At 39.7% G+C, this 15,818-nt stretch overlaps 1 protein-coding gene across 1 annotated transcript in view; it reads right to left on the bottom strand.

Moving 5' to 3' along the window:
• The window catches only part of PCSK2 (proprotein convertase subtilisin/kexin type 2), a 111,302-nt gene that overhangs the window by 58,551 nt on the left and 36,933 nt on the right, over positions 1-15,818 (bottom strand). The window lies entirely within an intron of this gene.

Raw genomic sequence — 15,818 nt, 5'->3', positions numbered from 1 at the left:
CAGTAAAAATTTGCAGAGCTAGAAAGCTCCAGGACTACTACAATGGCTGTCTCAGAGAGAGAGACACCCAGAAATGTCTTAGCTGAAAGAAAGCTACAGCTTGAACATATTTTAGACACCCAACAATCTGCATAAGAAAGAGCCCCTATCCAGGCATCATTCTTATCATGGGTCTTCTTGCCATAGTTTACTTCTTCATTGCCACCAAAATCAAAAAGTTATTAGAAGCTAAAATTATTTAACTAATTCCCAATATGTCACTGTTCCAAGCTGCAGGTTTTGCAAAAACAAGGATGCAGGTCTCAACCACACTTTCATTTTTTCAGATTTTTCTTCAGGGCATCTTCAGAGTATTAGCCTTTCTTGCCAAAGGGATTTGCTGAGAGAAAAATCTGGTGTTGTGTGCTTTCATCATACTCCTGAGGTTCTCAGAAACATGTCTTGTATACCCATCTCCTTTCAGGGATTATCCTTGCAAAAAATAAGTGATAAATTAATACACTGGCAGGAAAAAGAAAAAGGCAGAAAAGCCACTGAACTGACCACACTGACTAAAATGTAAGCTATGAAAATATTGGTTATGAAACACAAGTAGCCGTAGTTTTTTAGAGATCCTTTTCTTTATGAACAGCAAATCCCCAAAAACATTAAAGCACTGTAGAAAACATTAAGTTAGACACACAAATATCTTAGAAGACAGAAATGACAAATGTCAGACCATAATAATCTTATTTGTACTCATGTGAAAGGGTACTCCTAAAGGAGACCACTGGATGGTTGTACTTGGAGTTACATGATGTGCTAACATATTCCCAGACCTTGCAGAAGTGCTATCAAGTTTGGCATACTCTTTTTGTACTCTTTAACCTAAGACCTGGAACCAAAACAGCACAAAGTCCCAGCATTTAACTAAAATATACATACATATATATAAAATATAAAATATAAAAATCTAGCCTTCTTGATCAAAGAGGAATGCCATAAACTCAGTCCACCTGGAGTTGCAGCTAAGACCTTGAACATTTCCTTTGGCATTTTCTTGAAAAAAATGCATGGTAATTAAACAAGTCTAATAACTTGCAGAACCACTTCTACATGAGTGGCACTGGCATTTCTGATTAAGGATATATATTCAGGAGTTACACCATTGTGTCACAGTAACTCATATTGTGTCAGTCAAAATCAACAGAGGAGAAATTAATCCAAAGGCTAAATCCGAGCTTAGGTCAGTTGAATTGCAGGTGTCCTTCCATCTCTGTTAAAGCAGGAGCCCCAAAAGACATTGCCCAGTGAGGCGCCTATGGCTCAGATGAAACTGGGATCTAACTGGTGAGGTCTAAAAGCTATTTTCCTCACAACTATATTGCTTCATTTTAATCCTGAAAACCTAATGTCAATTATTAGTGGAAGGATGGGACAGCATGCCCTGAAAAGGCAGTATCAAATGCTTCTAAAAATACACTTGTGTGAATTCTATCTCCTTAAGTAAAAGTACAAAATGACAGGATTTTAAATTGGTAGGTACTGTCATTTATATGAGTGTTTCCATTACTTGTGCAGGTTCATTAAAAGCAGAGCAGACTGAAAAGGAAGACAAAACCTAATACAAAATAAACTGGAAAGAGGACAGTGATTAAGTAGGACCCACACAAGGTATACTTAGTGGTGCCAGGTAGCCGTACAGAATAAAGAAAGGCATAAGCACACTGTTTGATACCTCTAAGATAAGGCTCAGTGATACCATGGAGACAACAGAGCAATCACCTGTCACTCTGCCTTCCTCTGTTACCACCCCTGCCTCTGCTTGCCACTGCAAAACCCCGAGATGTCACCAAAGAAAAATTACGAACAGAAGCCAATCCTCACTTTAGAAGGATGCCAGAGAAAAATATTTCATATGTTTGTGCTCCCACGCAAGCTTGCTGGCTGTCACCATTTGACACTGGCTCTGCAGGACCTGCTGCATTAAGGCACTGATTTAGGATTTAGTACAAAAGGATTTCTACTCAATAAACAGCGATGCCTGGGATCCCTGGCTTTTCTTTCAGACAACCTGGAGAAAGTGGGGGAGCAATTTGCTGGTTTCTCTCTTCAGGGTCATCTCTTTTGTCTGGTTTGTTCCATCTTCACAATAAAATGTATTTTTTTTTTTAAATTATATTATATTACATTATGTTATAAATTCCTGAGACAAGGAAATACACCCCTCAAGCAGGTATAACCTTCTCTGAACTAAAACCACTCCATTTCTGTTTTCTGGCTGTTTTCTGAATATTTCACATGAAGAAAAGGTGCACTGGTTGTTATCATGCACAGATATAACAGTCTCAGAAATTCTGAGGCCTCTTTTTCACTACAGAAACAAGAGTTTTCTCCTCTCATTTACTAATGATCACAACCCATACAATCACATCCAGAAAAGATTAGGCATTTCTGTCATTAAATGAGTTGAAAGGTTTGTGTAAGGCTTCGGTAGCTTCCTACTTACACAAACTACAAATTGCCTCATTTACAATTCCCTTCCATAAGGATCTTACCCTTTATGAGGTAAGAATTTGTCTTTCTCCCAGTGAAAACATTTCTAGAAAGCAATGATCCTGAGATCAGATAATCTCCATATATTTCAGAAGACAAAAAAATTCCCAATAGAACAAACATATCACTGGAAAATGATAAAATGCAAAGCCAGTGATCTGAGTGGAGAACTGCCCATTTGGGTCTGGAGATGTAGGAGAATCCTAGTCTTCTTTCCAGCTGGATATCTACATTAGAAAAATGGTGTTTTTCCAGAGCTGGAAACTTGTGCTTATGTATCTAGTCTAGATCAGGAGAGGGATCATATCTGATTCTACTTCTAGCTTATGGTTTTCCTCTTGAAGAAGAGCAGGCCTCCCTGACATCAGTAATATAAATGCATTAAATACCACGTCACAGGTAACATGTTTCAAGAACACATACAATAAAGAACATCTTTGCATGTGCAACGATACAAAATCATTGAAAAAACATTCTGATCCTACAACAGCCATAATCCCCTGTGCTTGTGTCAAGCTCAGACCTGGGATCCAGTCCTCAATCCAATGCATAATGCAACCTCATGCCATCTTTTAAACACTTGTTTCTTTAAATGAAGCAGGAAAACAAGTGTGCATAAGACCCAGGCTTCTGATAAAAGCATCTCTCAATTATTTGAGCCTGTGAAGCACAATACTTATTAGAAACTAGTGAAGGAATGAGATTTTTCTTACTAAAATAGCATGCATTTTACTGTCTCAACATTCGTCTTACTTATCAGCAGTAACAACCTTTTGTTTATTTCATTCCTAATTCATTTATTCCTTCTTCTTTAGGATACCAGATTAGAGAGCAAAATCTGAGCATCTATTTAGTAGCATGTGCCTAAATAATGTAAAATGTACTAGCTGTGTGGTAATCAGAATGAAGGCCATGTATCAAAGGTGGTAGCCCATGGATTATAAAATCCTTACAAGAAAAAAAAAAAAGGTTCAAGTAATGGTTTTTAATATACTTGTAGTTATGCATGGAGCATAAAGTTACTTGGATGATAATAAACCAGCAGGATACTGATGCAGAACAAATTAACAAAATAATCAATTGACTACAATGATGCTCCAGGAGGGCCAGAAACTGCAGCTCTCTAACTGTGCTCTATGCTCCTGTGATTGCCAAGATAATCAGCTCCTCATTTTGACAGAACAGGGTTAATTGTACTGGTGAGATCCTGCAGTTAAATGATTCTGCTATATTGAGCATAAATGACAGATTTGTTAAATTATATCAGCAGGTGTACAGAAGTGGAACAGTGCACCCAAGCCCAACCTCAAGAGTCAAGAACTTCAGAACACGAGAATTCAGGCCAAATTCCAGAGGGAAGACCGCCCCAGTGATGACATCTAGTAGGCACGGTTTGCACGGCTTTTATTAAAAAAACAGTGGTGAGATGATCAGCCAAAGTACCCGTTCTTTGTTCTGTAAAGCCTCAGTGTCAACACAGGTCTGCTCCTGAAGGTGAAGAAGTTTGAAACTGATAGTCTCCATATTTAAAGGAGGTAGGCTGATGGTTGGACTTAGGCCCTATGAATTGTACTGAAGAACAGTCTCCCATGAAGGTGGCTTGGAACAATGTGTCCAGATGCATGGGCAACAGAAGATAGAGGCACAAAAGTACAAGTGAGCCAGAAAAATCTGCACACCTAACTCTCTTTAAAAAGTACCAAGAATGGGATATTATGCACCTACAGCAGCTTTTTGAGGTCTCATCCACAAATGACAGCCCCTCTGCTCCCAAATCCCATACAGAGTTCATCAGTGTGTCTTTTTCACCTCTAAGTAAACACAAACATAAATTTTACTATGCACTCCATCCACATAACATAAAAGAGATATGTCTATTAGGGAAATATTGACCCCATTCACAGAGAACACACTCATCATCTGTATTGTCCAACAGCTGGTTGCTGGTAAGAAGCTCTGAAGAGGTCAGAGAGGAACACTCATTTCACATTCTTCTGCATTTTCAGTGCAGCCTCAAAGTAACCAAGTTTTGTGTGACTCTCCACTACAAAATAAAAGAAATAATGCTGACTCCCCTCACTAGCAGAAAGGTAGACTTACTTGAACGGTAACTAAAGTAACATGAACTTAAAAAAATGGAATCACTTTTAAATGGTAATGGTGACAATTCATTTCTGCTATTTAAGAGATACCTTGGGGTGGTGAGGCTGCTAGACTCCATCCAGCCACGGCCATGCAGAAAATGGATACCTTTGTCTTGACATAGCTGGATCCCTCTGCTTGGTTTCAGTCTTTCTGAGCTTGTTTCAAGGCCCAGAAACAATGAGCAGAGATGTCAGAGGGCTTGTGACTGTCATTGACCATCCAATATTTATTAATCAAATGACAACTGCTCCTCTCAAGTAAGATAATAACTTTCAAAGTTTCTCATGGATCTCTCCATACATAGAAATTAATCCCTGCTGTTAACTATACATTGTCTCTGCAGGATTATCCACAGCAGACTCTTCAAGTGCCTTTTCTACCTGTATCCATTAATCCCTGGGGAATTTTTTGCACAGGGTCTCTTTCTCCAGGCTACCTTGCCACTCCTGATACAGCAAAGATATGGTTGCTGTTGAAACACAAGGGCTTTGAAACAGATTCTCAACACAACCTTCCCTGTCATTTCTAAGCAAATGACACACAAAGCAGATTGTTTTCAGTTTGAAAGATTTCATGAAAGCAAAACCATGTTAGTTTCCATAAATACTTGTATCACTCTTGTATTATGCATTTTTAAACGGCTATTTACATAATGACAAGCATAGACAGCATGAGAATGGCTTTCATTTCCAGGAAAAGTCATGCCCACTGCAAAATATGTCCATTTTTCACTGTCCCTAGCCATCCTTCTACCTTGCTGTTTCTTTTTTGTTTTGTTACTAGCTGAAACAGTGTCATTGGATACGAAGGACCAGTTGTTTTTTTCACTTACTACACTTACATGTTCTGGGCCAATTCTAGTTTTCCACTTCCTCTAACCAGTTCCATTTGCTTCCACAAACACTATGAAGTTTGTAATGACCATCAACAGATACTAAAGCCTCAGGACACTTACATTGTCCGCAGTCATCCCTCTTGGGATGTCTTCTCAGTTTTCTTTAACTCCAGCTTGCGCTCTTCGAGCATCTTTCCCCTCTTCTCTGCTTATGATATTACAAAAATGCCCCATTTCCAACAGAATAAACCAGAGACAAAATACAGGCATCATTAAACTCTTATTGACTGCCCTGCACAGCAGAACCCAGCATAGCTGGGGCTGCTAACGTTTCTGAAAAAAAAAAAAAATCATTGACAACTGTAACACCAGAAATATGGTCACTGAGGAAACTAGCCCCGAAGTTCAGCATCACTCAGACAATAGCAAAATATGAAGGTGAACAGCCTGGATTCAAAGGTTTCACTCAGGCAATTAACCTTTCTTGATGGAAACACAATTTAAGGAACTTGAGTTTCAACCAAATTAATATTAAAAAAAAAAAAAAAAAACAACATGAAAGAACTTACTTGCTTCTCCTTTATTTTGTGACCTTTCATTTCCTGATACTAGTTTAGTGCCTGGTAAATAAGGAGCTTTCAAAAAATAAAAGAAGGGGAATAGAAATCAATATTTTTGTCCATTTAGCAGGACTCTCACAGTTCAGTGATATTCAGGAAGCAGTGAGTAAAGAGACAAGGAATCAATGTGTAAGAGGAGGCTGCAGATCATATTCAACCTGCTCAGCTAAGCAATCAATAGCGCTCCTCTAGCTTCTACTTTGAAATGCAAGGGGGTTGTTTAGCCTGCAATGTGAAATGAATGCTGAGTATGGATGGTCTGCAAAGGAAAATGCCAATTTGGTAAACCAGAAATTTTCATAGGATCATGCCCTCTGACAAAGTTTTTTTCTGCTCTAGGATAGAATGTATTAAGGGGAAAGACTGAGACAGACAAAAAGCGCTGGATATGTTGATATGCAGTGCACTCCCTCTGGAACAAGCAAACTGCTTCACACCTCTGCTCTCTCCTCAGTTTGGCATGAACGTCATATCAGGATCTATACTATCACAGGTTCTGGCTCTTCTATAAACTTCATTCTTATTCCCGTTTTTTTCACTGCTTAGACCTTCTGAAATCTTAAGAAGTTTCCAAAGGAGTGAAAAACTGCTTCCTGTTCTACACAGAGAAGCTGACATTACATTTTATGGTATATAATGACAGAAAAGTCAAAATAATTTATATTTCAAACAATATCTTATTGCAAGACAGCAGGACAATCACTTCAGCTGCAAAATCAAGAATCTCTGTAAGAAAGAAACTCCCTGGAGACGGACTATAACTGCATGCATTAGTCTCTCCAGTGCAAACCAAAGGGACAATTTTATCAGCGGCTTGTGGGTAAGTTTTGCACTTTGCTATCTCACCAGTTACATTAGGCCACAGGATCAGCCTCTCCAAATCAATCAGAATAATAATTTCTAAGGTGTAAAAAACAGCATGCCTGGTGACAGAAAATTGGGCCCTGTGCACAAAGGGCACTATCGACTGCAGATCCTCCTTTCTTAGCTGCAAAATTAGTTACTACAAGTCACTGTTTTCCCTTCTCTTACATCCCTTTGCCAAGTACTACTATGCTTTTCTTAAAACATCATGCTTGAAAAAATAAACCCCAACAAACCCTCCTTTTTCTCCTTTATCAAACGTACGTCTTTTTATAGAGTGATTTTCATCTACTTCAAAGGCCACTATCAACCTCTCAGGCCATAGTTAAAGTAGATCTAAGTTATACTTGCAGGCTCTCTGAGGTATAAAAGGGTTTACTTTAAATGGGAATCAGGCCCAGTTCATCTTTAAGACTGCAAACCTTTTGGCATTAAGACTTGTTTTTTGGATATATCTATGCAGTACAATGAAAAGAGGTGTTCATATGATGCTCAATCTTCTAATTTACTAATTCCCTCTTTGCTGTCATTTGTTCATTTATATAACTTTGGACTGTTTTTTACATTCCTGGGCAGTCTTCCAGCAAAGGACTTTCCTCCTGCTCCACAATAGCTCACTGGTCCTACAAGGAGTGATATACTACGGATTCCACCTTTATTTAACCTCCTTTTTAAAGACTGCATAAGTACAGTTGCTTCTTCTATGCAAGCAATGAATATCTCATACATCCCAAGAGAACAGGAGTGCTCATACGCTAAATATGCCTCTAACTTCTGTTTTTTTAATTTATTTCATGAAGCAAGTCTCCAGATAAGTGGGGATTGTGAGAAAATACCACTTGGAAAAAAAAATAAATCTGTTCAGTTTGGTTTGTATGGGAAGACTCAACTGACAGGCCAAATCGCTGTCTTTGTCAAAGTGTACCCTCGACCACCCCTGATGCAGATGGACTTCTTATAAATGTGTGAATATTTGTGCTATTGCCCAGACACATTTCCAGTCATAAAGTATCATTTGTAGCAGCTTTACCCGTAACTTCATGCATTTTCTTTCTGAATATACAAATTTGCTTTACAGACATTATGTTTAAGTGTACTGCATACACATAGACTGGAAGAGCCTTGCAATGTATGTAATCATTTGGGGAAACTAAGTCAACATAGGATAAGACCTTAAAGTAACTCCGCAGCAAGTGCTGAAAATAAATCCCTTAATCTCCAAAATTATTCTGCACTTAAAAGCTGGCTTTTGACCTGTGCTGTAACTTGTCATGCTTCAAATGCATCCTCCACAGCATCCTTCCCACTCAAACTTCACCTAATAGCTCATTATTTGCCTTGAAACATCTTCTAAGAAAAATACAATTCACATTCTCTCTCACAGAATTACTGGCACAGATTGTCCCCTTTCTGCATAAACAGTAAATACACCATAATGTCAGATTCATTGAAGAACTGCACATTGCCCCATCCTTCACATGATTTATTTTGCTTTCTGTGTGTACTTCTTTTCTAAACAGCTTCTAAGTTAAAAAAAAAAAAAAAAAAAAAAAAAAAAAAAAAAAAAGAAGGCAGCATTTTTACATAGCTGTGTTCAGTCATGGTAACAGCACTGGGAGCTGTTCAATGTTCCTCTCATGCTTTGGGGCTTAGAGTAAAGGTTTACTTCAGCTTTCTCTACCATTGATAGGTCTTCCAAGTAGATGGGCCCCACTGGATCCAGCAGAAGGGAAAAAAATTCAATCTTAAATTCTGCCAGAATCTCAGCTGAAAAGCAACCTCCCAGAATAAAAATGGTAACATGGCTCTAGGAGGGAAGGAAGGCAGAGTAATGTCAGTGTGTTTCCCTACACAGAGTGCATGAACCAAACTGAAAATCAATTTCATTAAAATTCATTTAAGCAGGTCTGAATTAACCAGTTACTTAAAACTAGCTGTGGGTCCTCAAAACCTGGACTAACAGTGTGGCAGTGAAGAAAAGGTTGGCACCATCGTGTAGAACCCTGGCTTCAGAAAGTGCACAAGTGCTTTTTCATGTCTTTTTCCTGGCTGTACCCTGAGAGATGGAATACCATCATTCTCTTTTGTAACTTATTTTCTGCACTGTCATTGTGCAAAACAATTTTTCCTTTCCCTATTTCTTCTGCTTTTTGAGCAAATGATACAGTTTCAATCTGGGGAGAATAACTCCTGAAGAGGCAGCTCTCTCAGTCAATGTGCACAAACAGAGAAGGCCATCAGAAATGGGCACGTGTTCTTCTTGTGGCATCTCCTGCAGTCTCTGTTCTGTGACTCAGGTCCCCACTGCACCATGCAGGCAGGTTGCTACCACTGATCACTGCCCACTGCTGTCAACACCTCCCTAGCCAGGTGGTAATGACATCTGCAGAAAGCCCATTTAGCTTTAATAAAAGAAAATAAAGCCTATTTTCACAAAGCTGCCTGTCTGGAGTGATATAGGAACAACTGCCAAAAAGTGTAAGCTTGTTCCAATATTTCAAACCTGCAGTACTTAAACTTCAAGGCTCACATGAGTGGTAGTGATATATTAGTGAGTCTCTCTTGTCCATTTTAACGCCTTCAGAGCTCTGCTGCTATCTCAGTGGAGATGAGATATAGAATTGCAAACCACTGATCTTCCTAAAGTGCTGCCTGGTGGGAATTATATGGGCTGTACAATGTCTTCTCTCAGGAAATTTCATAACCAGAAGCCAGACACAAAACAGAAGCCAATCTTATGACAGAGGGAAAACCACAATTATGCTGCTGCTCACATTCATGGATCTGCTCACGCACTCAACAGCAGAGTGGTTGTCTACATCTTTATCTACTACCATAAATACAGTGGACAAAAAAGGCAAGGAGCTTGATCTCAAGCAAGCCCTTTCCAGCCCAGTAAAGTGACTGATGATTTATATTGATCGGGCTGTACACCATAAAGGTTGCAATTCCACTTCTTCTCCTCCTAGATTCAGAGGTTTCTGGGTGCCTGTCTCAAAGCACATTAATAAAATCAGCATAGGTTTATGTTTCACTGCTGCACAGCATTGGGTGAGCAGCATATAGCTGCCAGGGACAGGCCATCTGCCACAGGAGGAAGCATCAAAACAGAACAGTTTCTACAGAACAATTTCTGTCACAAGAGGAAAGGTAGGAAAAGCAGGAAATACGGGACTGGTTTACAAAAAAAGGAAAAAGTTCATGCTGTATAATTCTGTTCTTTACCCAAATCAGTTTTGAATTCAATGCTTCTAAAGGACTGACCCTGATCCTTGTCACAACATGCTGTATGTCAGAATCCTTTCTTTTAATCTTCAAATGCTCTTCTTCAATTCCTGCTGCAGAGCCTGCAGAAAGCACAGCTGCAGAGCTCCCTGGTGCCTGGCACCAAGGGAGTGAGCACAGCCAAGGCAGAAAGATCTACATTAGGGCACCTTTCCAACCTCGTCCTAGAATCTGGCTACCACGAAGTAGCATAAAACCACTCTTCTGGCCCTGTACTCCTGCACTGCCCAACACCCGGTTTAAGCAGTGTATTGAACCTGTCCCCACGTTCCCTGAGAACTAAGTTTGCAATTCTTTTCTTGACAAGGAAGTTAAAATGACATGAGTAATTTGGAAAAAGAGATCACATCTAGCATGAGATTGTGGATAGGAGACCCAACAAAGAGCAGTGGTGAGGTCTGCGATCAGGGAAGAGATGCCATGCTGGGGCACTAAGCTGGCCCCAATGGGACAGAGTACACAGAGAATTAACAGGGAAGGAAAAACCTGTGAAACTGAGACAAGTGTTAATACACTCAGAGCTTATCCCAGCTAAAACTCTCCTTAGCTCATCACAGAGATGTACAAGGCACGGAAGTGTGGTCTGAGTATTCTTCATGGGTTTTCTCCACAAGCCCCTCAGTAGACAGGCTTTTTACATGAATATTCCACAGCAGCCTGTCCTGCTGGCTGCTGGCCAAGACTCTCTCCAAAGCACATCTGCACAATTAAAATTATTTTCAAATATCTTAGAAACAAAAGGGTTCTGCCTTGATTTCAAGGGACCAGGACATCTGACTGGTTCAGATTTGCCACAGGCCCCTCTATTTATCCACTGCTTAAAGCAATCAAAACTGGCCCCCAAAGACAACAAAACTCATTATTAATCAGAGTTGCATGTGCACTGGCAGGGATTTCTGTGCCAGAATTTTCCCTTGTCCCCACTGGTTCAGAGCACAGCCTGCTTTAAATGAAGTGATAAAACGATCATCCTGCTGCAAATTCTTTTAACTATTGCTGGGGTTTTTTTGGCCAGGAAGAGGGAGTATATTCAGTTCAGTTATTAGCATAAAATAATTAGACTTTTGAGTATCTTTTCCTCCCAGTGCACATACATAATTTGCACCAATATTAGTAGGGACTTCTCTATTCACATGCATTAAGAGGAGGCTGCACTATAAGAGACAAGACTGAACTCTAAATATGCTTTTGCTTATCACCAGAGATTTCCACACACTCCTGTAAACTGCTATCCTCATTATATACTTCTTGCTCTTCCTAGTTGATTTCCATTGAGACAAATGTTAAGCAAATCATGGAAGAAAATAATTTGCTCAGGCTTCACACAGCAGGCAATCAAAAACGATGCATGCAAATTCTATGGAAATCGCTCTTTGTGTCCAAACTTTGAGTCCCAATCCATCTTACTGTTTCCACAGAATGAAAATTTAACGGAAGAGCTTCCACGATGAAATTACATTTCTTTGGTATGGAAAGTGATGAATCCCTGGTTAATACTAGCAGTGCCTGCTGCATGCACATTTAGGGACTCTTCACAGTTCCAAACAGCCAACATTAACCTGTGTTTCAGCAAGAACTGAAGAAGTGCCTTGAAACTATCAGTACTCACAGATTAACCAAAGGGAAATTCGAGGAAATAAACTACTACAGCAGAAGGATTGACTTCATGTCAGTTTGAACAGATGCCTAGATCAGGTCCCACTACTGTCTGAAGAAGTCTAAAATACCTAATGCTAAATGACAGAATCACAGACTTGGCAAGCTATTGGCAACACAGTGACATGAGAGATGACGTCCTTTGTTCTGGGCCTTTCCTTTAAGAGCGAGGTGAGCTGTACCTATGAATAAGCATCACAAAAGGAAAATTATGAACAACAAAGTGCTGCCAAAGATAACTGCAGAATTATGTAAGGGATGAAACCGCCAAAGCTTTAGCTCAAAATGTCATTTTATGAGACCGAGGGTAACAACAATATTCTGCAAAATGAGGAAACATTAACAAAAAAAAAAAAAACAGAAAAAACCCCTGAGGTCCCTGAAAAGGACTGAAAATTACCATCTTCTCTACTGGATAGGGCCCCTCATTATTCCTCACTTCACTTTCAGGAAGGGCCAACCCAGTTTAAGTTATTCCCTCCTGTTTGATCTCACCATACACCATGTCCAACTAATTGCAAATGAGATTACAGCAATGTTCTAGCTTAGAAATAATTATTTTCTTTGCATGGCATTTTTAAAAATGCAGTCATATTCCCTACTCCAACAGCAGCTATCCTAGCAATAAGAAAAGTGGGAATGGTGTCAAAGGAACAAACCATGAAGACAGAGGAGGCAGAAATGCCTGAACTCAGGAATGCCACTGAAAAAAACAACAGGTGAAAGCAGCACAGTGAAACAAGAGTGCACATTTGGTATTGGCTTCTTGGCCGAGATTCAGTTCCCCAGAAGTCCAGAGACTGTGGTTGCACCTCCTGTTGCCCAAGGGTAAATATAAACTCACTCCATTCACTTCAGTGAAATTATTTCAGATTTTCACTGCTGCAAATTGGAGAAACAGCTATCTCTTGTGTTTAACAACATCCCTGTGAGGAGAAAAACTGTTAAAAGCCTCCCTCCGGATGAACTCAAGTTCAAACTTGCTGGGCTGAACTTGTGAGGACAAATTACCATTCTTTGCTTCAGAAAAGAATGTCTTTTCCCCAACAAATCAAATCACATCAGAATATGCAAGCCACTGGTGAGGAAAAGATGGTGAGATACTGAGGGGGAATAAGCAAGTCGGGGTGCCCTGAGGAGGCACACGCTATGAAGCCGGAGCAGCAGGCAGAGCCTTGTCAATCGGTACGTTCAGGCTTTGCAAGCAGCAATGACACATGGACATAGCCTGGAGACCACCTAGTGTAGGTGCACTGCTGGTGGACCTCATAAGCAGTGTGTCACTGGTGTCTCCTCCCCAGCATTTCTGTCTTGGAGCTTGTGGAAGAGTCAGCTTAAGTGCCTGTGTCTAGTTTCACAGAAACATCACAAAAAAATCCCAGTGTGATCCCCATGTGAGGCATGTGTTGTTCATTCATGCGGTCTTCCTCCCTCCCATTTAAGCCAGGTACCCTCTTCCTTGCCTACAAGTGATGAAAACTGTCCAGGGGAATTTCTTTTCCCTTTACCATAACCCTAAACACAGGCAACTTTTAGAGAGAAAGGAAGCAAATGGTCCTCATACTTTACACAAGTGTGAAACCAAGGTTATGATTTAGTCTGGGACAAAGAAAGCTGGTGGTTATTTTGTTTGTTGTTTTTCTTCCCTGAGATGGGCTATGAAAACAGAATCCTGGATGCTGTTGAGGAAAATGTATTCTGAGGTCTGTACAGAAAATACCTCTCAAAAAAAAAAAAAAAAAATCCTTTCCTGTTTTCAGCTTTCACAAGAAAAACATAAAGGCAGAACTGAGAAAAGTTCTCTCCTATTCCTCTCTTATAAGTCCTCTCTCAATTTAACTCAGGACTTGATTATAAAAAATCCCTCATAAATCTCAAGGAAATAATTCATCGTGTGTTTCATCAAAAACACTAGCTCCTCTAGCCAGGGTGGGTAAATGGCTGCAGTTTCAATCAAGCAAAATGTTGAAAGAGGTTTCAAGTCACCTCACAAAGGCTACAAACACTATTTATCATTTCATTCCACATCCCCATCTGAGGGAAATACGCTCAAAGAAGACATCACCTTGGCCTGGAGGCAATGCTGCAGTTTGGGATCAGTGCTAAGGAGATGCCTTGTCCTGGTGTTACACTCCTAGCAAGTAGGGCTGGAGAAATGAATGGAGCTAAATGTCAGCTTCCTCCCTGCAGAGATCCAAGAGAGTTCTGATTTCCCTGAGCAAATATTATAATAAGAACCGTGCAACACCCACACAACCCTAATTGCTAAGAAACCACTGATACACCTCTCTGACAAACCAATCCCTCGACTGATGAACACACATTTGGGATCAGCAATATAGCTAAAGAAAGCCTAAAATAGGTATAAAGTAGCACAAAGACACAAAATTCCCTGACTTTCTGCTTCTTTCTATCTGAAAGGATAGGGTGGGGGGTGTTGGATTTTACCTTCTGGGAAATGCTGCACCTCTTTGTTTTAAATATATAAACTGCAGCATGTTAATTCAAATAACTTGTCTATAGTCTATGCAGAAAAATTAGTTGCTTATTGGACAGCAAAGAATAAAATAGTAAATAAAAAAATGTTAGCTAGGTTACAGTCTCCTGAGCACAAAGACCTCTCACTCAAATATCTTTTTAACGCTAGAGAGGTAAATGTGTTTCTCCATCTGCTGCTGCTCTTACCCAGGATGAGGCAGCACCATCCTGGGAAAAGCTGGAATGAGCCATGGGGAAACAAGGACAGCAGCAAAGGCAGGACTGCTAGCACTGGATTACACCCAGGGACAAATGCCTCCATACCATTCTGTTATTATTTTACGCTTAGATAGCCTCTAGCACAGTAATTTCCCCTGAGCCTCCAGATCATGCATGTGGAAATACTAAATGACAACAGTAATTACAGTTTAAGGCTACTGTCCTTTGTTTAAGTCTTTTGAGTTTCAGAGGATCTGCATTAATCTCGTTTTTTATTTTTTCCCCACTGTTCCCATCTCAGTTTTCTTATTGCCCAGGTGCTGTAAATACCACAAATGGCTGCAATCCAACTGCTTTTTTTATCCTTTTTTTTTTCTTTTTCTTTTTTTTCTCTTTTTTTCCCCCCAGAATAGTAGATAGGGCATCCAGAATCTACTCCCACTTTTTCTCTGCTTTGCTGCATGACCTTTTGGAAAGGTTCCCCTTATTTCCAGCATTTGTGAAATGGGCATTATCCACATCTGAAGCATGCTTTGAAACCTGTAGTTAAAAATTATTTAATTACATACCATAAAAGACCACCAATTATTTTAGATGGAAAGACAGATTATTTCAATGAGAGATCTAAATCACCAAAGCAGTCCTTTTCTCACTGTCATCTATTCTGTATGCAGATAGAAAAGTATTTCGGAAGATTTATTTGACTTTCTGGCTTACACTGAATTATTCATTGTTTGCAAGTCAGGCAGGTAATTCACCTTGCACACACTTCTCAATGACAGTGCTAATAAGAAAGCCACAACAGGTGGATTTTTCTGACAAACAACATTCTCAGGTAAACAACTGTCTTTGCCGAAATACATCATATCTCTGTGCAAAAATGTTCAATATTCCACGGTGAATGGCAGGACACCAGTACATGTCAGTTTGAATCATACTCCTAAAAGCAAGGTCCTTTTTCATACCTTCCTATCTCAATCTGGAATTTGCATTTCTTTCATATACTCACACTTTCTTCCAAACCTCACTGTCACATGCAAGTGAAAACATTTCGTAACTAAACTCCAAATTCCACTGGGACTGCATATAGCAACTCGGAAATTAAACAAAAAGAATAATATTTTTCATTATGGCAAGTTGCTCACTGCAGAAAGTTTTCTTCATTAGACCTAACTAGCCAA

The sequence above is a fragment of the Apus apus genome, chromosome 3, assembly GCF_020740795.1.
Source record: "Apus apus isolate bApuApu2 chromosome 3, bApuApu2.pri.cur, whole genome shotgun sequence".
NCBI lineage: Eukaryota > Metazoa > Chordata > Aves > Apodiformes > Apodidae > Apus > Apus apus.
This window is presented reverse-complemented; position numbering and strand designations above follow the sequence as displayed.